The sequence below is a fragment of the Agelaius phoeniceus genome, chromosome 2, assembly GCF_051311805.1.
Source record: "Agelaius phoeniceus isolate bAgePho1 chromosome 2, bAgePho1.hap1, whole genome shotgun sequence".
In the NCBI taxonomy this organism is placed as follows: domain Eukaryota; kingdom Metazoa; phylum Chordata; class Aves; order Passeriformes; family Icteridae; genus Agelaius; species Agelaius phoeniceus.
This window is the reverse complement of record NC_135266.1, coordinates 3736651-3760543: the sequence shown is the minus strand read 5'-3', so window position 1 is coordinate 3760543 and position 23893 is coordinate 3736651. Positions and strand designations below refer to the sequence as shown.

General features: G+C 47.2%; 1 protein-coding gene across 4 annotated transcripts in view; it reads right to left on the bottom strand.

Annotated features, from left to right (window-relative positions):
* Positions 1-22681, bottom strand: part of B3GALT5 (beta-1,3-galactosyltransferase 5) — a 38298-nt gene extending 15617 nt beyond the window's left edge. For 2 of the 4 annotated variants that reach the window (XR_013186046.1, XM_077193261.1), the window contains exon 1: positions 566-793. The gene's annotated coding sequence lies outside the window, so the exon portion shown is untranslated. Of the gene's footprint in view, positions 1-565; positions 794-1593; positions 1707-22592 lie in introns of those variants that run through there. The other 2 variants (XM_077193284.1, XM_077193276.1) reach the window with 2 other exon arrangements.
* Positions 22682-23893: the final 1212 nt, after the last annotated feature.

Sequence of the window (23893 nt, the reverse complement as noted above, 5' to 3'; positions counted from 1 at the left end):
CCAGGGGAAGGGCATGGCAGCCCCGAGCTGGGGACACCCCTGGATAGGCAGGTGTGGATTTGGATCCCGGCTTCCAGCAGGGTCACACCTGCAGCCCCCTCTCCTCTCCCGCTCCCACCCACCATGGAGAGTTTGGGAAAGTCAGAGCAGCAGCTCCGAGGGCACATCCCAGGGCTGGAGGGAGAGAAGGGAGAAAGAGAGGAGAGAAAGGAGAGAAGAAGGGAGAGGAAAAGGGGGAGGAAAAGTGAGAGGAGATGGGAGAGGAGAAGGGAAGAGAAGAAGGGAGAGAAGGAGGGAGGGAAGGAGGGAGAGAAGAAGGGAGAGAGGAAGGGAGAGAAGGAGGGAGAGAAGGAGGGAGAGGAGAAGGGAGAGAAGAAGGGAAGAGAAGAAGGGAGAGAAGGAGGGAGAGAAGAAGGGAGAGAAGGGAGAGATGGAGGGAGAGAAGGAGGGAGAGAAGAAGAGAGAGAAGGAGGGAGGGAAGGAGGGACAGAAGAGGGGAGAGAAGAGGGGAGAGAAGAAGGGAGAGAAGGAGGGAGGGAAGGGAGTCCCAGAGCCCCGCTCCTACCCGCAGTTGCCGAAGGCAGCGGCGCCTCCTCACCCCGGGCGCCCTCAGCGCATCCTCCGGCGGCTGCGGCTCTTCCCGCCGGGATCCCCGGGATCTGCGGGGCTACCGCGGCCCGGCTGTGTCCCTGTCACCCCAGAGCCCCGCTGTGCCCAGCGAGGGGCTCATCCTCGGCCCGGCTCCGGCGGCAGAAGCGGAGGAAGGCGGCGATGCGGCTGCGGTAACCTGAACTCCCTGCTGCCGCTTCCCTCCCTCCCTCCTCCCTCCCTTTCCCCTCCCTCTCTGCCGTGGGTTACAGACCCACCGAACCTCTGCTCCAGGTTAGGAGCTGGCTGTGGATGGTTTTATTGGGGGTGTTTGGGGTGGGAGGTGGGAAGCAGCGTCCTGCCAGGAGCGGGAGATGGAAATGAGAGCAGCGGCGGCTCCTCCCGGCGCTGGGAAAGTTCGGCCGGGCGCTCCCACTCACCGACAGCACAGCCTGGATGTGTTCAGAGGGACAGAGATCCCCCTCTGCTCCAAAGCCCGCACTGAGGCACCCTCCGAGAGGTTTTTCCTGCTGGGGAATGACATCCAAACGCAAAACCACCGCACTGGGCAAATGGGAGAGCGAGGGGAGCAAACCTCACCCTGGGCGCGCCCCGGGGTGAGAGCATCTCTGGGCGCCTTCCCTGGAGCCCCCGTCCGCCTGTTCCCCGAGCTGGGCTCAGGACAGCATCCCTGAACCTGGACCCCCGAGCTGGCCGGGCTCAGGACAGCATCCCTGAACGCCTTCCCTGGACCACCCTGTTCACCTGATCCCCGAGCCGGGCTCAGAACAGCATCCCTGAACCTGGACCCCCGAGCTCTCCGGGCTCAGGACAGCATCCCTGAACCTGGACCCCCCTGTCCGCCTGACCCCCGAGCTGTCCAGGTTCAGGACAGCCCTCAGCGCCAAGCCTTTGCTTCAGGGCAAAGTACGAGTCCAGGCAGGACACCCGATCCCTTCCCAGCGCCAATTCCTATACTCGGAGCACGTGGAGAGCTGCTTTTACCTTTATGAGCTGTCCTCTGGTGCCAGCAACCAGCGGCAACTTCACGGCACAACAATTACTGAAGCAAATGGCTCCGGGGGAAAGACATTTCTCTTCTAAACGCTGCAAGCTACAGCAGGGAAAAAAAAAAAAACCAAACAAACAAAAAAAAAAACCCCAAAAAACCCCAACCAAATAAAAACACCAACAAAACCAAAAAACCAAAACCTCCCAGACAAACGTGTCACAGATAAAGCCTCACATTTAATAGCAAAATAATGGCACTTGGAATTTCTAGCGAGAAAATATTCGCTTTGATTTGTCATTGTCTTTTTTTTTTTTTTTTCTTTGAAACAGGTTGTTAGAGCGCAGCACAAGAAAACACGAGACAAATCAATCACTGCGAGCTGCTGGCAGCTCCTTTCTCCTCCCCCTCCACTCCAAGGCTGGAGATGGAGAGATGTAGTTAAGGAGACACACAAAACGCCGTTTGCTTGGTGTACACTGCAGGAGAAACACGAGTGAGAAGAGAGGTCCAGATCCACTTCCAGATTTGCTGCAGAAAGGACTGCCCCAAAAGCTTTTTTCTTTTTTTTTTTTTAATTATTCAAAAAAACCCACAAAAAACACTCCCGGGTAGCTGTAGTTTCCTGTAATGAGGAAGCATTAGCTAAGGCACCTGAGAATGCCTGTGCCTCCCTCTGCATGCATGACTCTCTCCTTTGTACTCCAAGTTCCTAAAAAAACCCTTGCTTTAGTTTGGGGAAAGTGCTAACACTTCCCTTGTCACAGTCTGACCTACAAAGTCCGATAGCTACTGAGCACACAAAAACTTCTGCATGCAAATTATCTGCTCCCCACCTGGAAATGAGGAAGGTTTGGGCATTTTCCCATGGAAAACAGGAGCACAGTGCTGGGGCTCTGCCCACATTGCTGCTGAGCATCACACAGCTCGCTGGCAGCCCTACAATGAGAGTCATGGAATCACAGAATGGTTTGGGTTAGAAAAGACCTTAAAGCTTATTCAGTGCCACCCCTGCCATGGCAGGGACACCTCCCACTGTGCCAGGCTGCTCCAGCCCCAGTGTCCAACCTGGCCTTGGGCACTGACAGGGATCCAGGGGCAGCCCCAGCTGCTGTGGGCACCCTGTGCCAGGGCCTGCCCACCCTGCCAGGGAACAATTCCAAATTCCCATATCTATTCTAACCTGCCCTGCTTCGCCTCAAGGCCGTTCCCCCTGGTCCTGTCACTCCATGCCCTCGTGAAAAGCCCCTCTGCAGTAACTCTCCTGTAAAGCATTAACTGAGAGGGGCTCAAAGGTCTTCCTGAAGCCTTCTCCAGGCTGAGCAGTGCCAGCTCTCCCAGCCTGGCTCAGTAGCAGAGGTGTTGTTGGGTTTGTTGTTGCTGAAATGGCTCCTGAGGTATTAAAGAGTCTCTTCTTTCCCAGTCCCAGGACTGAAGAAGAAGAAGTTGAGATTCCTCAGCTCTGGTTTTCAAGGTTGTTTATTTTCTCTTATCTATCACATTCTTTGTCAAACCTGCTGAGATCTGTCCAGCAGGTCGGGTTGAGGCACACTGACCACCCTGGGGTGGTGTTAGCTTTTTATACTAAAAACTACATGTACTTTATTTACAATGATTTCCCAATACCCATCACCTATGTTAGATGGTGAGTTTCTACTCTAAACCAATCCAAAAGTGCCACCATCACAGCAGAAGATGGAGGACAAGAAGAAGAAGAAGGAGAAAGGCAGGACATACCAGATTCCTCCATCTTGCCTCCTGAACCCCCATTCTAAAAACCCCAAAATTCCACTTTTTCACCCCGTGATAAATTCACCATCATTCAACTCAAACCCTTGTGGCTTGTAAATCCTCGCACAAAGCTGGGAATTGTTTCCATGGGTTAAAATCCAAGGCACAGGTGTCTTTGACTCTGTGCCAGGGTCTCTGAGCCCCTGCCAGGGTCTGGAGTCCTCCAGGGCAGCCAGGGGAATGTCCTGGGTTCTGACAAGGTGCTCCAGCCCCTCATCCTCGTGTCCCTGCCCCAGACTCATTCCAACAGCTCCAGGTTTCCCTCATGCTGGGCACCCAGGGCTGGATTGCAGCACTGAGCACTGCAGAGGGGGCTGCCAGGGCAGTGTAGAGGGGCAGAATTGCAGAATTGCATTGCCAATCCACACAAAGCATTTTCCATTCCCTCCAGCCAGGCCAGCCACCCCCAGGTCACTGCTCCCAGCCTGCTCTGTGAGTTTTAGCAATTTGCCCAATTCTAAATTCTCCACGGTGTTTGGGCTGCCCAGCTGTCAGCTCCAGGGCACTCAGAGCACTCCCTGCAAGGGCAGATTGCACAGCCCAGGCTCTGGGAGGGGCACAAGGGGAAAAAAAAACCACCCAACAAGCACAATGTGCTCCTCTCTGCCTCTGATTCAGGACTGTTTGTTATGAGAGTCCAGCCCTAACCCCAGCATTTCAGCAGAGTAATGCACACATGTGCCTGCATCTCACCAGCAGTAAATGTAAGCCAACATATGTCTACATGAAATCAGGCCTCAAAGAGTGAGTCAGGGCCTAAATCAGTGTTGCAATTGAACTAAAATAATCTAAGGCTGCTCTAAATGCACACAGCTTTAACCTGTCACATCAAATGAAAATTATATACTTAAACTGTAATCTTCCTGTTCCCTTAGTCATCAAAAGAGGCCAGATCAAATTAAAAAAAAAAAAAAAGAAGAGAGCTGTTCAGAGGATGAGGAGGAGGTGGGGCTCATGGAGCAGGATATTCACAGAGTCATTAAAGTTGGAAAAGCCCTCCCAGTCCCAGCTGTGCCTCATCCCCACCTTGTCCCCAGCCCAGAGCTCTGAGTGCCACATCCAGGCCTTCCTGGGACACCTCCAGGGATGGAGACTCCAAACCTCCCAGTGTTTAATCACCCTTTCAGTGAAGAAATCCTTCCTGATGTCCAACCTGACCCTCCCCTGGCAAAGCTTGGGGCCATTCCCTCTTGTCCTGTCACTTGGGAGCACCCTCCTGTCAGGGAGCCACAGAGAGTGACAAGGTCCCCTCTGAGCCTCCTTTTCTCCAGGCTAAAAAAAAAACCATAAAACTCAAAATTCTGCTTGAACCAAGGGGTGTTTCTGCCTTCCAAGCCACACTCAGCCCCAGACTCAGCCCCCCAGCACTCCCATCCATTCTCCAAGCAGAAAAGCAGCACCCTGAGGTGCTGGTTGCATCAGTGGCTCTGTGTTGTCACCTCCTCTGACAAGTCTGGCTGGACATGGCCTGGCTAAGGGACAGTAAATATTTCCACACCTGTGTTTGGCAGAGACTGGGGCAGGCAGGGATAAGGTCAGGCTGCAAACACCCCCCAGAAGATGCCATTGCTTGGCTGGGCTTGTGTGGTAGAATCGGGTGATCCTCCCAGTGGGAATGATTGGAATCTGACTCCATTGATTCAGGAGGCTGAACAATTGCTTTATTAAAAATTTACTATATTACATGAACACTATACTGTATTAAAGAGATACTATACAAAGATAAATACTAAAGAAAAACTCATGACTGTGTCCAGACAGCCAGGACACAGCTTTGACCCAACTGGCCAAGGAAACAAAACAATCCTCAGCAGAATCCAATTGACAAATCCCTTCAGGTAAACAATCTCCAGAACACATTCCACACATTCCACGTGTGCAAAACAACAGGAGCAGAAAATAGAGATAAAAATTGTTTTCTCTTCTTCTCTGACTTTCCTCGCTGCAATTCCCAGGAAATATCCTTGGGAAGTTGGGCCTGCCTGCTCTCTATGAAGATAGCTGTGGCTACAATTCATCCTTCTTATTCTAATATCATTAATATATTATTATAATAATATATGTAATAATTATAATTATAGAATTATTACAATATAATAGTTATTTCTTATAATATAATATAATATAATATAATATAATATAATATAAATTCATCAATTATTATGATCATTTAATATTTATTTAATATTCATTAAAATTATTTATTTATTCAATATTTATTGATTTATTTTTAATTTATTTAGTATTAATATTAACCAATATAATGTAATTACTATATATAATTTATATTTTATTATATATATTATAATAATTATAGTATTTGCAATATTATGCAATATTTAAAATTACTATTAATTAAGAATTATAATTATAATAATTAATTACTATAATTATAGATTATATAATTTATATTTTCATATAATATAAATGAAAATACAAATTATATAATATCTAATTTATATTAGATATATAATATATAAAATATATTATATATTAATATTATCTAATAATATAATTAATATATAATTATTGAAGAATTATTATTATTATTATTATTGTTATTATTATTATTATTATTATTATTATTATTATTATTATTATTATTATTATTTCTTATTATAATATAATATAATTCTTATTAATTCTTAATTAATTCTTATTATAATAAAAATAAGAAGAAGACTGTGTTTGCAATTTTTCTGCTGGGCCCCCTTCTTCTCTCTGCACTTCTCCAGGAAGAAACTTGGGAGAGAGAATTATGTCTGTCTGTTCAGAGAATGTGAATACCACAGGCTTGAGGTTTGCTACATTTTGCTTTTTCCCCAGGATGAAAAATGTGAGTAGGAGCTCTGTCCTTGGGTTTCTCTGAGCACAGGTGGGGTCAGGCCCACAAACTCATGCAGATGAAGAGGTCCCTGATTTACACTCTGCCACTTGCTGTAGCAATGAGATGTTTTGATGGCTTCACTGCCTGACTGCCCTGGAAGCTTCAAGGATATTCACTGCAATGCAAAATCAAACACAATTTTCATGCAGAGCTTTTCAAGATTTTTCTACAGAAATTTTTTACAGATTTATTTCATTCAGGAGGAGGAGTTTTGTTGAAATAACCCCCTCAGGCCTTCAGTGGTGCAGTTTATGTTACAAAGACACAACAGCAGTGCAGATCAATCTAATATGAAGAAAATTGTTGCCAATAAAACCTACTTGTGAGGCAGCAAAATGCTTTCTACCCTCAGATTTACAGGATTATAATCCTACTGATGCAAAATTAACAGGTTTTGCCCAGAACAGCTGTGGCTGCCCAATGTCTGGAAGTGTCCAAGGCCAGGTTGGATGGGGTTGGAGCAATGTGGGACAGTGAAAGGTGTCCCTGCCCATGGAAGGGGATGGAATGAGATGAATTTTAAGGTCTCCTCCGACCCAAACCATTCTGTGCTTCTGTGGTTCTAAACCCACACCTTTGGTAGACAAGACACACCAGGTACCTCACTCTGCATGATTTAAATTCCCTGGTTTTATAACAGCACCTCTGCCACCGGGAGGGGGTTGGAACAGTGCTCAAAAAAAAAAAACAGAGATCAAAATATGTAAAATTCTACTGCAACTTGTGCAAACAAGGCCCAAATACCTCTCAGCATCAGCAGGTAACAGGGTAAGTGGGCAGCCAGTGTGGGGTACAGCTGACTCCTGTCCCCATCAGTGCTCCTGGGGCTGCCTCCAGTCCTGCTTTCATCCCTCAGAGCACAGAAAGGTTTTTCCTGCTGACAGAATCATGTCCAGGCAGGTTTTGAGCATCTCCAGAGAAAGAAACTCCTCAGCCTCTCTGGGCAGCCTCTTCCAATGTTTTGTCACCCCCACAGGAAAGTTTTCCTTCATATTCAGGTGAAACCTTGTGTGTTGCAGTTTTTGCCTTGTCCTGCTGCTGGGTACCACTGAAAATCCTGGCTCCATCCCCTTGGCACCTGCCTTTAAGATATTTGGGTGCATTGATAAGGTCATGGAATCACAGAATGGTTTGGGTTGGAAAGGACCTTAAAGCTTATTCAGTGCCACCCCTGCCATGGCAGGGACACCTTCCACTGTCCCAGGCTGCCCCAACCCCAGTGTCCAACCTGGCCTTGGGCACTGCCAGGGATCCAGGGGCAGCCCCAGCTGCTCTGGGCACCCTGTGCCAGGGCCTGCCCACCCTCACAGGGAAGGATTTCTCCCCAAAATTCTCCCTGAGGATGCCAAAGCCATCTCAGCACCTCAAAGATCAGAGTGAACCCTGGCTCTGCAGGGCTTTCTGCTCTCCCTGCCCTCTGAGCATGGGCTGGGGGCTGGCAGCCAGGGCTCTGTGGCCTTCAGCCCATCCTCATCCTCATCCCCACAGCCTCACACTGGCCAGGGCTCAGAGGTTTGGCCTCAGCCTTGACCTACATGGAGCAGGCAGCTCCTCCTCATCCTCCTGGCTGGGCTGAGCCCTCTCAGCTGATCCCATCCCTGTCCTGTGCTGCTTTTCAGGGTCTGAGTCCCATTAACCCTTCCCTTCACTTCCCCATCCCTCCTCCAGCACGAGGCCAGCACCTGGCAGAGCAACAGGGAAATCCAGGCTGGAGAGCAGGGAAAAGGTTTTTCCAGCAAGGGTGAGAAAGTTCTGGAACGGCTGCCCGGGGAGGTGGTGGAGTCCCCATGCCTGGGTGTGTTTAACAAAGCCTGGATGTGGCACTGGGTGCCAGGGTTCAGTTGAGGGGTTGGGGCTGGGCTGGACTCGATGGCCTTGAAGGTCTCTTCCAACCCAGGGATTCTGGGAATTCTGGGAATTCTGGGAATTCTGGGAATTCTGTGATTCTGTGAATCTGTGAGAGCATGGCCCTGGTGCTCTCCAGTGCCACCAGCCCTTCCCACATGCCTCCTGCTGCCCTGGGGGATAAGGCTTGGAGCCATGCAGGCTTTAGCTCGGGCATGGGGCCTGTTTCAATAAGCAGTGCAGGTCATGAAATGCTGGGGCCACCAGAAAAGTGCAGCAGAACCTCACCCTCAGCTCTCCTGGAAGGAGCCCTTGGCAAATCTGCGTGAGAAACATTCTGCAGGTGTGGGAAATGGATCTGTAGAAAATTCTCAAAAGCTGACAGAAGGCTCTTACAGTGTGCATCTGTATGCAAACCTTGGAATAAAAAATACTGACTTGAAATACCATTGAATAACACAGACATTTTTAAAAGGGAAATTCAACTAAAAACAAGTTTCAAAGAATGGCCTTACAAAATAAGAATAGATACTTTAGAGAAATACAACCATAAAATATGTATTGTATTATGACCCACAAAGAGTAATTTTAGATTATTTATTTATTATTATATATTTCTTTATTATTATTATTATTATTATTATTTATTTATTTATTCTTTTATATATATTATATTATATTGTTTTATTTTATAAATATATATTTATATATTTATATATTTATTTATTATTTTATATTTATTATTATTATTATTATTATTATTATTATTATTATTATTATTATTATTATTATTATTATTATTATTATTATTATTATTATTATTATTATTATTATTATTTAGATTCAGATTTTAAATGCTTTAAGGCATTTGCAGCATGGTGTAGCAAAAACTGATAGTGTACTGTAATTAGGGAACAGTTGGTTTCTGATTGTGATAACGTGAATTGTAACACCTGTATTATCTCACCCTCCAAATGAAAGTAAAAAATAGAATAAAAGTTTTTTAAATGCCTCTCTGATTCAGGAAAGGGCTTAATCCAACATGCAGGGACAGGGACTGTGAGCCCCTGAGCTCTGCCCTGGCACTGATGGGAATCAAATCACACACTCCAGGGCTGCTGCCTGAAGGAATAAGGAAAACAGATTCATTTTTTTGGTCCCTACCCACTGCACAATTAAGTGGAAGGTTGCAAAGGCTTTCCGTGTGTTTGTGGTTTTTTGCCCTGTTGGCTCATTTTGAAGGAAAAAAAAAGGAAAAGGGAAAAGAAGAGGGAAAGGAAAGGGGAAAAGGGAATGAGGAACAGGAAAAAGGAAAGGGAGAAATGGAAAAAGAGGGAAAAGTGGGAAAGGGAAAATGAAAAAGGAAAAGGGAAAAATGGAAAGGGAAAAAGGGAAAGGGGAAGAGATAAAGGGGGCAAGGGAAAAAAAAAAGAGAAAGGAAAAAGGGAAAGGGAGAAAGGGAAAGGGGAAACTGGGAAAAAAAAGAAAGGGAAATTGGAAAAAAGGAAAGGGAAAGGGAATAAGGGAAAGGGGGAGGGGGAAAAAGGAAAAAAAGGAAAGGGAATAATGGAAAGGGTAAAAAGGGAAAAAGGGAATGGGGAAGAGGGAGAGGGGAAAAGGGAAAGGAAAAAAGGGAAAGGAAAAAGGGGGAAGGGAAAAAGGGAAAGGGAAAATGGAAAGGGAAAAAGCAAAAGGGAAAGAGATAAAGGGAAAGGGGAAAAGGGAAATTGGAAAAAAAAGAAAGGGAAAATGGAAAAAAGGAAAAGGAAAAGGAAAAGGAAAAAAGGAAAGGGGGAGGGGGAAAAGGAAAGGGAAAAATGGAAAGGGTAAAAAAGGAAAAAGAAAAAGAAAAAAGTGAATGGGAAAAAGGGAAAAAGAGAAAAAGGGAAAAAAGGAAAATATGAAAAAGGGAAAGGGGGAAAGGGAAAGGGAGAAAGAGAAAGGGAAAGGGAAAATGGAAAAAAGGAAAAGGAAAAGGAAAAGGAAAAGGAAAAGGAAAAGGAAAAGGAAAAGGAAAAGGAAAAAGGGAAAGGGGGATGGGAAAAAGGAAAGGGAAAAATGGAAAGGGTAAAAAAGGAAAAAGAAAAAGAAAAAAGTGAATGGGGAAACAGGAAAAAGGGAAAAAAGGAAAATATGAAAATATGAAAAAGGGAAAGGGAAAGGGAAAGGGACAAAGGGACAAAGGGAAAGGGTCAGTACTGAGGCAGCCATGAAAAGCCCAGGGGAAGGCCGGGGTGACCCTGGAGCTGTGCAGGTGCGAGGATGGAGCCCAGGCTCTGGGATCTGCTGCAGGATCTGCACCCATGCCTGGGCCCTCTCTGGGAGCAGGGAACCTGCAGCCTCCCCTGGGGAAGGGCAGAGCTCTGTCCCCTTAACCCCAAGGGAAGGACAACACCCAGCCAAGGATGTGAGCCCCAGGAAAGAAGGACTTAAACCCAGCTTTGACAAAACTCCCACTGCTTCCCTCCCAGCCTTATCTGCCTCCAGAGTTTTCCCAGCCCTGACTGATCTGAGCACCTTTCTCTGGTGCAGGGCATGAGATGGAGCTGGATTGAAGTGCCAGAAAAGGTTCACTCAGTTATGGCTCTGACAAATGGATCCCTCTGAGCTGCTGAGTTTAATGTGCTTTTATTTCTTTCTTTTTTTTTTTTAATTTATTATCAGCCTCTTCCTGTTCTGGGCCAGCAAGAGAGCAAAAGCCAAGGGGAAGGTGTCCAAGTGGAATATTTTTTGATCTGGTTGAAAACAAGGGCTTGTCAGGAAGGAAGTTTCAGGTCATTTGAGTTGAAACTAAGTATACCAAATCTTCCAAATTTAAAAAATAAAGCCCACCCTGCCTTGCACATGTCCTGCAGAGCCCTGTGTAGAGCAGAAGGCTCCAAATCCAGCTGATCATGAGTTCATCTGGTGCTGGGCACAGCATTGGTATAAAATGGGATGCGAAGGAAATGTGATACAATATTGCCTTCAAAGAAGTTGGAAATTCAAAAAAGTTCTCCTAAAAGCTCAACAGAAAGGGAATATTTTTGATATTGTGACTCTTTGAAAGGTTTCTACTTTGTTTCAAGATGAATTCCAAGGAGTGAAACATGTTTTCACAAGAGAAAAAAATGCCATTTGGTGAACATTTATTTCTTATTTATATTCTTATTTATATGCTTATTTATATCCTTATTTATATTTATACTATTTATGTTTATATTCTTGCTTTATTTCTTATATCTGGAACTGATCTATAACATATTGCCATGTCAGCATCAGAAATAAAATTATTATAACTCTTTTCCCCTATTTTTTTTAGGGGAAACCATGTTTGTCAGTACAGTTCTCTACCCACTTGCTCTATCACACAATTTTGTGTTCCCTCAAAGCATTTTTGCAGTGGTTTTGTAAATTGAGTAATAGCCCTGACTCCACTCCAATACTTATCAATGCTTTTCAAATACTTATACATTTAAAAAAACCCTTTTTTTTTCTGTGTTGGGTTTTGGATTGAGCTTTTTTTCAGGTGGGTATTGGTCAACCACATGTCCATCTTCTCCATGATTTCCTGGCTGTTTAACTCACACCTCACATCTACTCTGTGGTCACCTTCTGACTTTTTTCCTGTGTTTCTGAGGGCTTGTCAGGTACCTGGGGCAGGGATCCTGGGGGAGGATCCAGGCAGGAGCAGGGGATGCTGTTACAGACACATTTTCTGAAAAATCCTTTCCTTAGGATTTTTTCTCCTGAGAACCTGAGAGGCCTCAGGAAACAAAATGTAAGCAATGGTTATCTGCTGCTGTGGAATGCAACAGGTGCATCTGGGATTGGTCTCATGGGGTTGTTTCTAATAAATGGCCAATCACAGCCCAGCTGGCTCAGACTCTGTCCAAGACACAAACTTTTGTTATTCTTCCTTTTCTATTCTTAGCCAGCCTTCTGATGAAATCCTTTCTTCTATTCTTTTAGTATAGTTTTAATATAATATATATCATAAAATAATAAATCAAACCTTCTGAAACATGGAGTCAGATCCTCATCTCTTCCCTCATCCTCGGACCCCTGTGAACACCACCACAGGATGTGACCCTGAGAGGGGAGAGCTCCTGCAGGGGCTGCAGTGCTGAACCCCCATGGCCAAGGTGCCATTGCTGTGTGCTCCAGCTGCTGCTAAAACACAGAGCCATGGAATCCCTGAGCCTGGGAAACACCTGGGAAAGACCTCCAGGATCATCCACTCCAAACTTTGATCCCCACCTTGTCCCCAGCCCAGAGCACTCAGTGCCACCTGCAGGGGACACCTGCAGGGCTGGGCACTGCAAAACTCCCTGGGCAGCCCCTGCCAAGGCCTGAGCTCCCTTGCCATGGGCAAATTGCTGCTGCTGTCCAAGCTGAGCCTGCCCTGGCCCAGCCTGAGGCCGTTCCCTCTGCTCCTGTCCCTGTGCCCTGGGAGCAGAGCCCGACCCCCCCGGCTGTGCCCTCCTGGCAGGGACTTGTGCAGAGCCACAAGGGCCCCTGAGCCTCCTTTGCTCCAGCCCCAGCCCCTGCCCAGCTCCCTCAGCCCCTCCTGGGGCTCCAGCCCCTGCCCAGCTCCATTCCCTGCCCTGGACACGCTCCAGCCCCTCCAGGCCTCTCCTGCAGGAGCCATGATGCCTCAGGTTTTATATTTTTTATATTCTGCATATATGAAATACTTATATTCTTTTTTATTTTTCAGATTCTGTGCTGCTTTAGTGTGTGAGTCTGGGCTTCGTATTATGGGATGGTGAGCAGGGAGACAAAACAATTCCTGCTCCAGCTGGGCACCAAGGACAAATGATCCAAATCTCAGCCCCAGAGCACAAACCCCGTGGGCTGGAGAGAGAAAAACAAGCAGGGTGGGACTGCAGGGGCTAAAGCTGGAATGGGACAATGAACTGCAAGATGCAAATGGAGCAGAACTGATCCCAGGGAGAGACCCCGTGCCCGGCCGTGCATTTTGGGGCCATTTTGGTTCATCTTGGGTGCAGCCCTGGCTGGGCTCTGGTGCTGCCCAAGGTGCATCCATGGAGGCCTTTGAATCAATCCCTGCTTTATTCTTTAGCTCTGCCCAGCCTCTGCTCTGGGGCAGCCTGCACAAGGCATCAGCCAGAACTGGGCCCAGCCCTGGAGGGGCTCTCAGAGCCAGCACAGAGGGACAATCCCTGCCCTGCTCCTGCTGCACACACAATTCCTCATCCAGCCCAGCTGCCAGGGGCCTCTTGCCCCCCTGGGCACCCCTGGGCTCGTGTCCAGCCCCTGCCACCAGCACCCCCAGGGCCTTTCCCAGCTCTCCAGCTCCTCTGCCCACCCTGGAGCTCCCTGTGGTTGTTGTGACCAACATTCTCTCTATGAAGGGTGTCTGGTTCTGGAGAGGATCTCCCTCATTTCTGCACCCTGGGCTGGTGCTTGCATCCCTCACCTTGCACGGGGGGACACCCTGAGTATATTTAGGAGTCACTAAATGAAATAAATGTCTGGTGGAGCAGACCCTGCTCAAACACCAAGCTGAAGAGCTCCAATCTTTGCTCCCTGCCCCCTTACAGAGTTCAGGTCATCTTGCAGCCAGGGTGGCCACAGCTTTTGTGTTTTACTTCTTCCCTCTTCCACTCTGCCCCATGAAACATGAGCTCCAAGGGGTCCACCACAAGGGCAGTGTCCAGCTGAGTGTTTATAGATTTATTTCTGGGGGCTTCCTTTCCAGGTTACTTCACATGAATGGCATTTCTTAAACATGAAAAATGATTGTCAAGTGAAAGAATGGGAGGAAATGGCCTCAAGTTGTGCCCAGGAAAGTTCAGAGTAGACATAAGAAAAATACTTTTTGCCTGGAAGAATGGTCAGGCATTGGAATGAGTTGCCCAGGGAGGTGGTGGAGCTGCCAGATCTGGAATTGTTCAAGAAGGGTCTCAATGTGGCACTTGGGGACATGGTTCAAAGATTTGGGTGGCTCTGAGTTGATAGTGGCACTGAATAATTTTGGAGGTCTCTTCCAACCTTTTTGATCCTGTGACTCCATGAAAAGAATATTTAAAAAAAATAAACCTGCAGATAGTACAACTTGCTCTGCTTATAATCATTTTATCTGGTCTCTAGTTTATATTCCCCCTCTCAACCCTTCTTTTTTTCAGGAGGACACAGCCATGACCCACCCAGATCAGGGTGTGCTGTGCTCACCCAGACAGGGGGGGTGTCAGAACCCCCTCCAGCTCCTCTTTAGTGTGAGTCAGGCCAGGAAAACTGGCTGCCCACAAGTTCAGAGCTCATAAATCTTTCATACAGAGCAGTAAAACATAGAGGAACAGTAAATATACCTGTTTCCTTTAGCCCACTAGATCAGCTCCCTGCTTTTAGGGAGTCAGAGTTGGGCCTCTGATATTAAACCATCAACTCTTGAAGCAATTGGACATTCTGGAGTCTTTTTTGGGTTTGCATGGCTGAGCTTTGGCAGCAGGGGCTACAGGAATTAGAAGTTCCATTTTTGGCATCTTCTCAACACGAAGGGTGTCTCCCAGCCCCTGAACACAAAGAAAGAGGGGAAACACTTCATTTAAAAAAAAAAAATCAGGCAAAATATAAGAGGGTCACTGACATTTGCTTTTGTAGAACCTTTCTGTTTTAATCAAACTCCTTTAGAGGAAAAGCCTTGTACAAAAAGCTCATCCAACTCACAGGAAAAAAAGACTCCTGCTGGAGTCACAGTTTTTGACCAAAAAGCAGCTGTTGGGGTTTTCTTTCTGCAAGAAAGAAAGAAAACCGAGAATGTCACTGAGAAATGCTTCCAGGGATAGGGCATCCAAAATTTCTCTAGGAAACCTGTTCTAGTGCCTTCTACCCTAACAGGTAAATATTTCTTCCTGATATCCAACCTAACCCTGCCCTCTGGCAGTGGGAGCAATTCCCTGTGTGCTGTCCCTGCATGCCCTGGAAATTGTCTCCCTCCAGCTTTCCTGGGGCTCCTGCAGGCCCTGCAAGGCCACCCTGAGCTCAGCCCAAAGCTTCTCCTGTGCAGGTGAACAATCCCAGCTGTGCCAGCCTTTCCTCCCAGCAGAGCTGCTCCATCCCTCTGCTCATCCTGGAGCCTCCTCTGGGCTCTCTGCAGCAGCTCCAGCTCCTCCCTGGGCTGGGCCCAGGCCTGGGGCAGCTCTGCAGGTGGGGAATCACCTGAGGGGCTCAGGGACACAATCCCACAGGGACACAATCCCACAGGTGATGGCCCCAAGCAAGGCAGAACTTCCCAAGTTTCTGCCGCGGGCTCAGCGTCTAATTTGGAATCCCAAAATACATCCTGCCAGGGCAGCACCCTGCAGGAGGCTCTGACCTTCATGTGTGCCATGTCCCCAAGCCCTGCTGCCAGCCTGGGCTCTGTCCCTGTCCCAAGGAAGTTCTGGCACCTCCCAGGGATTATCCCAGGCAGGGATCGAGTGTCAGCCAGGCCCTCTGATCTTCCACTTGTAGCAGACACGATTTGAACACACCCCCCTTCACACAGCAGGCACCAAAATATCTGTGCTTTTAGCTCTTCCTCTTAGAGCTAAAACCTCTTAGAGCTCTTCCTCTCTCCAAGAGGGTGATGCTGAGGTTTGGCAGAGGAACGGTCAAGCAAAGACCACCATGGGTTAAATATAATAACAGAAGTGCAGGATCATTTGCTAAGGACATTCAGCACGGGCTGAATTAACTTTTTCCAGGTGCCTCTGGCACATTACAGGTCCTGCACACCCAGTATTTGCTGTTTCTCCTTGCTTTACCTCCCATGTTCCTCCTGACACGTGCACATCTGCCACAGAGATGTTATTGCCCCTTCCTTTGGAATGAGTTCCTTCCCCAGCTTTATGCTTTCTCTGTTCCTGAGTATGAAACAACTTTCATTATCCACCATTTCTGGGAATTTCCAATTTGGAAATGTTGCTGCTCTACACCAATCAAGGTCCTGTTGCCTCCTCTCATAAGCTGGACAGTGCCAGACCTGGATTACTGGAATTTCTTCTCCCCAGTTAATTTTTAATAATCACAGAAATTACTGGAATTTCTTCTCCCTGATCTCTTCAGTTTGGGTTGAACCTTTTTGGTCAGGATTAAAGCACTGCACAGGACCTGCCCCAAAGGAGGTGCCAGGGCAGTGCTTTGCAATGTGACCAGATATCCCCTTAACTTCTGAAAATAACTCCTTGGGACAGCTACTCATCACATTCCTCTTTGCCACGGCTGCATCACATTACAGCTCCCCACAGCCTGGAGACAAACCTGTGCACACAGAATTCTGCCTCCTGGGCCAATCCTGGGAGGACAGGATCCCAGTTTTTAGCAGAAATTCTTATTATCCCCCAAAGCAAGTGACGCTGGGACTCCATTCCTCCAAATTTTATCTGCTATCTGTACTTGGGGATCTTTCTCTTCTTTTTGATGCTGTCCTGGTTTCCTCCACACTGGCAATGCTCCTCAGCTCCCTGCCAGTTCTCATTTCTTTGGCACAGGCAGCCTGAGCTGGGGCTGGTGTTTAACAGTCCCAGGACCCATCCTTGGATGTTTTCCCTCCCTGCTCCTTCCCCACAGCCTCCCCAGTGCTGGGGATCAGGTGGAGGTGTCCTCCCCACAGCACAGCTGAGACTCCCTGTGGATGGGTTTAGAATGATCAGACAGGTTCATATAACACAACCTTTCAAATTGTTCACAACTGTGTCTATGTGCTAGTAAAAGAAAATTAATTGTTGTTTTATTCTGAAGGGTCTAACACTGTTAACATTTGTTAATATATCATTGATTGCAGTGGGTGTGGCATTAGTTTGTTGTCTTGGTTTGGAAAGCCAGGTGTCTGCTAAGGAAGGCAGGAGCCTCCCCTGAAATGGAGAATGTGAACCCTCCTCACCCCTCTGAATTGCTATAAATTTTAAATTAAGGGGCTCTCGGGCAAAAATATGGGAGCAGGAATAACAGTTCTTTAATAGGGAAGAAAATAAAAGTATAAAATAAACAATGCAGTGAACCAAAACCAACACTGCCAGAGTCAGAACCCAGCCTGACACCCTGTGGGTCAGGGTGCTGGCAGCAGAACCATTGGAATTGTGGCTCAGCCCTCCTGCAGTGTCAGGGGTGGCTCTGCTGGAGCAGGGATCCTGGAGAAAGGTGCAGTCTCTGCCTCTGAAGATCCAGTGGGAGAAGAGGCAGCTGCTGTTCCTCTGGGCAATCCAGTGCAGAAGCTGTGCTGGTGTTCCAGAATCTCCAGATTATATCCAGGCAGGAATGCTTGGCTCCTCCCTCTGGGCTCACAGCTCCCAATGGGATGCTGCAGTTCTTATCAGCCATGCAGGGACATTCAATGGCTGTTATCAGCAGATGGCCCCTCCCGAGGGAGGAGTGATTGTGGAAGAGATAAGGCAAACTGCCCACTTGGCAAGAGACAGCTGCCATGCAGATGGTAATGGAATCCATCTTGCCTTGAGTCTGGAACATTTGTTTACTCAGCTAACACCTAACTGGATCTCTTCAATGCCATTGCTGAAGCCAGCTGGGGTAAAAACAAACCTGCTGAAACTTTTTTCGCAGCATTCTAAGGCATGAAATCACTTTTACAGTTTTCATCATGATGATGAGCAGATCTTGTTTTCCTATGTTTCTTCTTAAAAAAATACTCTGTTTTTTCTTAAAAATGCACACTATAATAAGGCCGACTGCTTTGGCAGTAGGTGTTATTACAGGGAGTATTTCAGTGTTACATGGGCTGCTTTCAAGGCTTGATGGAATGTTCTGCTAACCAGACAAGCATTAACACACAAACCATTGTTCCATTTGTCCTTACTTTTCTACTTCTTACATAATTTTTTGCTGACTAATCTCATGGCTACTGCTTAGCTCTGATCACAGTTCTGCTGTCTCTGAGGCCTGCCTTTTGCAGCTTTCCCAAAACCCTCTGATTTTATAGATTCCCACAACTCCCCACCCAAATTCTGGCCCTCCAAGAGTTGCTTCCTCCACCTCCTGTATTTGTCTCTGGATTTGCAACACTGAAAACTCCCCCAAACCAGCCTGAGGCTGGCCAGAAGCCGAATATAATTTTCTTACAGTGATTTATCTGATTAAGGCCACACAGACACCAGTATCCAACCCACTTCAACTGGGTGCAGCAGGACCCAGCATTAAAACCCAGCAGGACTCAAATGCTGATGGAAAAGTACTGGAGCCCACAGAAAGCCAATATTCCTGCTCCACCACTGGCTGCTGGGAATCCTGTGCAGTGCCATGCCAAAACTGTCACCTCCCTGGCCAGGGGGGGACTGGAAGAGAATGTGCCTGTTTGTTTTATTTATTTATTTGGAGCCCATTGTGGAGGTGCTTCACTTTTGTCAGAATAAAATATTAAACAAACAGAAAAATCCTCCCGTGGTGAGGGGTAAGGGAAACACAGGGTGGGCATTAGGGAAAAAGGCAGCTCCTGTGCTTGGCGCTGCCTGGAGAGCTCCAGGACTGCACATTTTATCAGGGTAATGTGATTTTGAAGGCTCAGGCTGGCAACAGGCAGGCTCAGCACTGCCCAGCACACGGCTCCAGCTCACCTGCAGCCCCTGCTGGGCCCCACCAGAGCAGGGGACTGCAAACTGGAGCTGACAGGACAGTGGCATCCAGCCAGGACCCCATCCTGGAGCTCAGCAGAGCAGAAATCACCATGCTTTGACCCCAGCCCCACAGCTCAGGGCTCAGGATCCCACAGCCACCCTCACCCTCTCTTTGCGCACTCTGATGTGTCCTGGGATCTGTCTTGGAATCACAGAGTCATTTAGGTTGGAAAAGGCCTTTGAGATCATCAAGACAAACCATTCCCCAGCACACCAAGGCCACCACTGCCCCACGTCCCCAAGTGCCACATCTGCAGAGCTTTTAAATCCCTGCAGAGATGGAGACTCCAGCACCGTCCTGGGCAGCTCATCCCAATGCTCAACAACCCTTTCCTTGCACAACTTTTTCCTCATAGCCCATCTCAATTTCCCTTAGTGAAACTTGAGGCCACTCCTTTCCTTTTCCCTTCCCTTCCCTTCCCTTCCCTTCCCTTCCCTTCCCTTCCCTTCCCTTCCCTTCCCTTCCCTTCCCTTCCCTTCCCTTCCCTTCCCTTCCCTTCCCTTCCCTTCCCTTCCCTCTTTCTTTTCCTTTTCCCTTTCCTTTTTTTCCTGCCCTTGTCCTTGCCCCTTTCCCATTTCCCCTTTCCTGGAACTTTCCTTTCCTGAACTTTCCTTTCCTTTCCTTGTTACCCAGGAGCAGAGCCTGACCCCCACCTGGCCCCACCCTCCTGTTAGGGATTTATGGAGAGGGAGAAGATCCCTTCTTTGGGATTTGGTTTCTCTTTGATCCCCTGAGCTCCACTCTGGTGCTACACAGTTAAGGAGGAAAAAAAAACCAAACCAAACCAAAACAAAAAAAACCCCAAACCAAGACAAAACAAAAACAAAAAACAAAAACCAAAAAAAACCAAAAAAAACCAAAAAAAAACCACCAAAAAAACCCCCACCAAACAACCAACTTAAAAAAACCCCACATTCTCCTAGGTTCTTGCATTGTTTTGTGCAATGGTTCTTTTTCTGGGGCTAGGTTCTCCTGAGGGATTGCACTGATGGGGAAGGAGAGGTGCTAACAGGTTTTTTCCACACCTCTCAGCAAACCCCAGCTAGCTGGCAGGAAGGCACTCTGTGTGACATCTTCCTCTGCACACGTAAGGAAGTGGCCTCTGCAGCCTCAGAAATCTGCTCCAAACTTTTCCAGTGAAGTAGTAGGAAACACAGATGAGTTCTGTTCTGCTTCAAAATGTCACAAAATCATAGAAGCATCAAAGGTGGAGGATACATTTATGGCCATCCAGAGAGCAAAAAGGAGTGGAAGGTGAGGGTGAGCATATTCTCAGCCATTTCTCCTGCAGGCTGCTTAACAGGAGAGTTTGGTGAGAAAGCAGTGAAAATACCATGGGAAGGAGGAGGTTTGATAGCTGTCAGATATCAATATGATGGGGTGGAAAAAGTGATCATTTTTCAAGGGGAATGGACAACCCAGGAGCAAATCATCTTACCAAAGGAAGAAGGTGCAGTTATGCTTTCATCTTTTCACCAGTGCATTGATACTTTGATTTTATTCCCACAAATTCTCTGCAGTATTTTCTCACTTTTCTCATAAAGGTGAAAGGAAGTTAACTGGGTAATTTTGTCAGGTTTAGCTGAATGTGAATTCAATTTCCATCTGTCAGAGCTGGGGCAGTTCTCTGCTGTCCATGGGGCAGTTTTTCCTTTCTCTCTCCCACAGCCAATCCTCCCTGCAGGAGATCTCTGCTGTCCATGGCCACTGAGTGTCCCTGCAGGGCTGATCCAATCCCATCATCCCATGGGGAGATGCTGCATTGCCCAGGGGAGGAGCCAAGCATTCCTCCCTGGATCCAATCTGAGGTGCTGGCACAGCCCAGCAGCCTTTGCCCAGTGCATTGCCAGAGGAGCAGCTTCTGCTGCCCTGCATGGCCAGAGGGAGCCCAGGCCCATCTGCAGCAGCCCTGGAGCTGCAGAGGAAAACTCCCCCCTTGTGCAGGATCCCTGCTCCAGCAGAGCCACAGCTGGCACTGCAGGAGGGCTGAGCCCCCATGGGATGGGGCTGTGCCACCCCCTGACACACAGGGGACAGGGCCTGCTCTCACTCTGGCAGGGTTTTGGATTTTTTTGTTTGTACTACTGCATTTTTTTTTCCTAATAAAGAACTGTTATTCCTACTCCCATATCTTTGCCTGAGAGCCCCTTAATTTCAAAATTATGATAATTCAGAGGGAGGGGATTTACATTTTCCATTTCAAGGGAGACTCCTGTCTTAGCAGACACCTGCCTCTTCAAACCCAGACAGTAGTCTATGGTCAAAAATGAGCTTGGACAAGCTGGTATCAAAACTCAGCTTCTCTTAAATCCAGTGACAGAGTTATTCCTCACAAATCAAACATCCTGACAGAGAAAGGTACAGTGCCTCAAAGAAACTGTGGCCTCTAAAGCAGTCCCAGGTGTTCTCAGAGATTCATCCTTCATCTCTCCACAGTTCCTTCCTACTTTTATCCCTGGAGATATTTAAAAGTGAAGATGTGACCCTTAAGGAAGCTTTTTTAGTGATGGGTTGGCAGTGTTAAGTTTATGGTTGGATTCAGGGATCTGAAGGGTCTTTTCACACCTAAATGATCCCAAATTCTCAGTGACAGAAAGGCATCACCATGGTTCTCCACACCTAATTTCACCTCCTGTGCCCTTGATTTGTGTCACCCAACTCTGCACCTTGAGTAAGCAATGAGTTCCTTTCCCCTGAGCTAAATGGAGACAGAAATTCATTAATTCATTTGTTGCTCCCTCCCCGTGCTTCTTGCTTGGCAATGATGGGAACAACAAGCATCCTCCAGGATATTTGACATCAAACCTAAAACTCACAATCTGCTTCCTGAAGGAATGACTGTCTGGAGTTCTCAGCTTCCCAGATGATATGCCAAGCATATTTCCAGCCTCCCAAAGCTGCCAAAGGATGCAGACAGACAGACTTATCTCCTGACATTAAAGAGAAGACTGTAAGCAAGTTTTATTACTTGGAAGGTGGATGAACAGATGTGGTGGCTGGAAAAGTGGCCAGAAACCCTGCCTGGGGGGTGGCTCTGCCCTGGCAAAGCTCCTGAACAGTTTCATTTCTCTCCAATGAATTTCACAAAGAGAAAATTTTCTTCTTTCTTAGGAGAAAATCTCTCACACAGTTTGTGGGCTCAGAAGTGCTCTCACCCATGGCCCAAGTTCCTTCTGGGCCTGCCATTCCAAACCCTTTATTAGCAATACGGTGCAGCACTTCATATTTATTTTCCCACAAAACAAACAATTGACTAACCCTATCCAGTCTGTTGCTTGCCATGGTACTCAAAATCATGTCTTTGACACTTCAGCAGCCTGTGAAACTTGACAATCAATCATCCCAAAGTGCCAACAGCCACATCCTATGACATATATGGATCTGTAGGAAGCATAGCTTGAAGCCTTTCTAATTTTAGCTTGTTTCAGGATACGAGAAGTTTCAAGCATCAATCATCCAAGGAAAATGCTTTACATACCAAAGTGTCACCAAAAAAAAAACAAAAAAAAAAAAAAGTACAGCCTGCTAGTTTGTGTGTAACTGGGGTGCACTGGAAGGATTTTGCATCCATGGATTCCTGGAGCCTGTGAAATGCTGTGTACTCTGTGCTAAGCAGCTGCAGTTGCCTTTTCCCAGTAAAACAGGAATATATAAATGCAGGCAGTATTCCTCCAAGTGCATTTAAGCCAATAGCTCACAAATTCGTGCTACTGATTTTCATTCAGCCACAGTTCAGAAAAGATTGAATTCTTTGCACTAAATCACTGCAGAAAGTATTAAGCTTATGTAAGCAGAATTAACATTATGGCTAAAACCACCGAGCAGCAGCAGGCCCCAGTTTATCCTTGGCATACTCACAGCCCCCTTTTCTCCTGGCAGGAAGGATGGCCAGCATGTGCTGATCCCAAGGAATGCCAAGGAACATCCCAAATTTCTGTGCTGGCCACAGGATCTTTGCTGTCCCGTTTGCTGTCTCACCCCAGTCACCAGCTGAAGACCAGGGCAGTGTGTCCCTCCCACGTGGGAGGCTCAGCATTCCTCACATTCCCTCCCAGCCTGCCCAGATTAGACCCTGTCCAGAAGATCACTGCTGTATTTCTGCCTTAACAGGAGTGGGCAAAGTGTGGTGGGTTTTGTCTCAAGCCCAAAGGCTGCAGCCCTGCCTGATATCCTGAGTGCTCTCAGGGGTTTTGTTCTGGGGGGGAAAGTGGAACTTGTGGTTCAGCAGCCACAGGGAGTTCAGGCAGCCTGGGAATGCATCAAGGCACAGCACACATGGGATTTACCACATTTCCAGAGTGGTTAACAGTTCTGTGTTTATATTGTCCACCATGGTCCCCAAAGTCCTTCTGCTCAAAACCTCTGCAGCAATGAATGGAGTCCTGGTTTGGCTGCTGGTGAGATGGGGAAAATTTCCCCCAGGAAGAGAAATAACCTGCAGGAATGTAAGAAATGCTAAAATCAGTGGCTCACCTAAGCTGGTACTCAGACTTTGAAAGACGAAATGGGCAAAACTATTTAGGAATAGCAATATTTAAATCCTTTTGCCCCCAGTCACCAGGATCTGTGATTCCTTGGATATGGGATGTTGTGGACACATGCCAGGCTCTAGTATCCATGTATGACCCTGCTGTTCCTGACATTGTCCAATCCCTTCACGTTGACATTGTGAGTTTCCACAACATCCTGTGACCACAAATTCCAACATTTCCTGACTCGCTCCATAAAAAGATTCTCTCTCTTTTCTCTTTCAAGCCAATCTATTAATTTCATTGTGTCTGCTAATTTTCATTATGGTTTTGCAGGATTTTCTGACTCACTCTTCTGCATTCATCTTTATGATTTTTTTGTAGCTTCCTTGGCTTCCTCTCCAAATTGAAAAGTCTTTTCAGCCTCCTCGTGGAGCAGCTGTTTCATCCCCTCGAGCTGCTGTTCTCTCTGTATTTCTCACATCCCCAGGTCTTCCCTGAGACCAGACTGCACAGCCTGTTCAACACAGCCAGGTTTGTATGGCTGCAAATCCCTGCCATCCCACTGACAGAGCATTTCCCTGGCTCTTGGCCGCTGCTGCACCTTGGGCTGATGATTTTGGAAGGAGCTGGAGCTGCTGCAGAGAGCCCAGAGGAGGCTCCAGGATGAGCAGAGGGATGGAGCAGCTC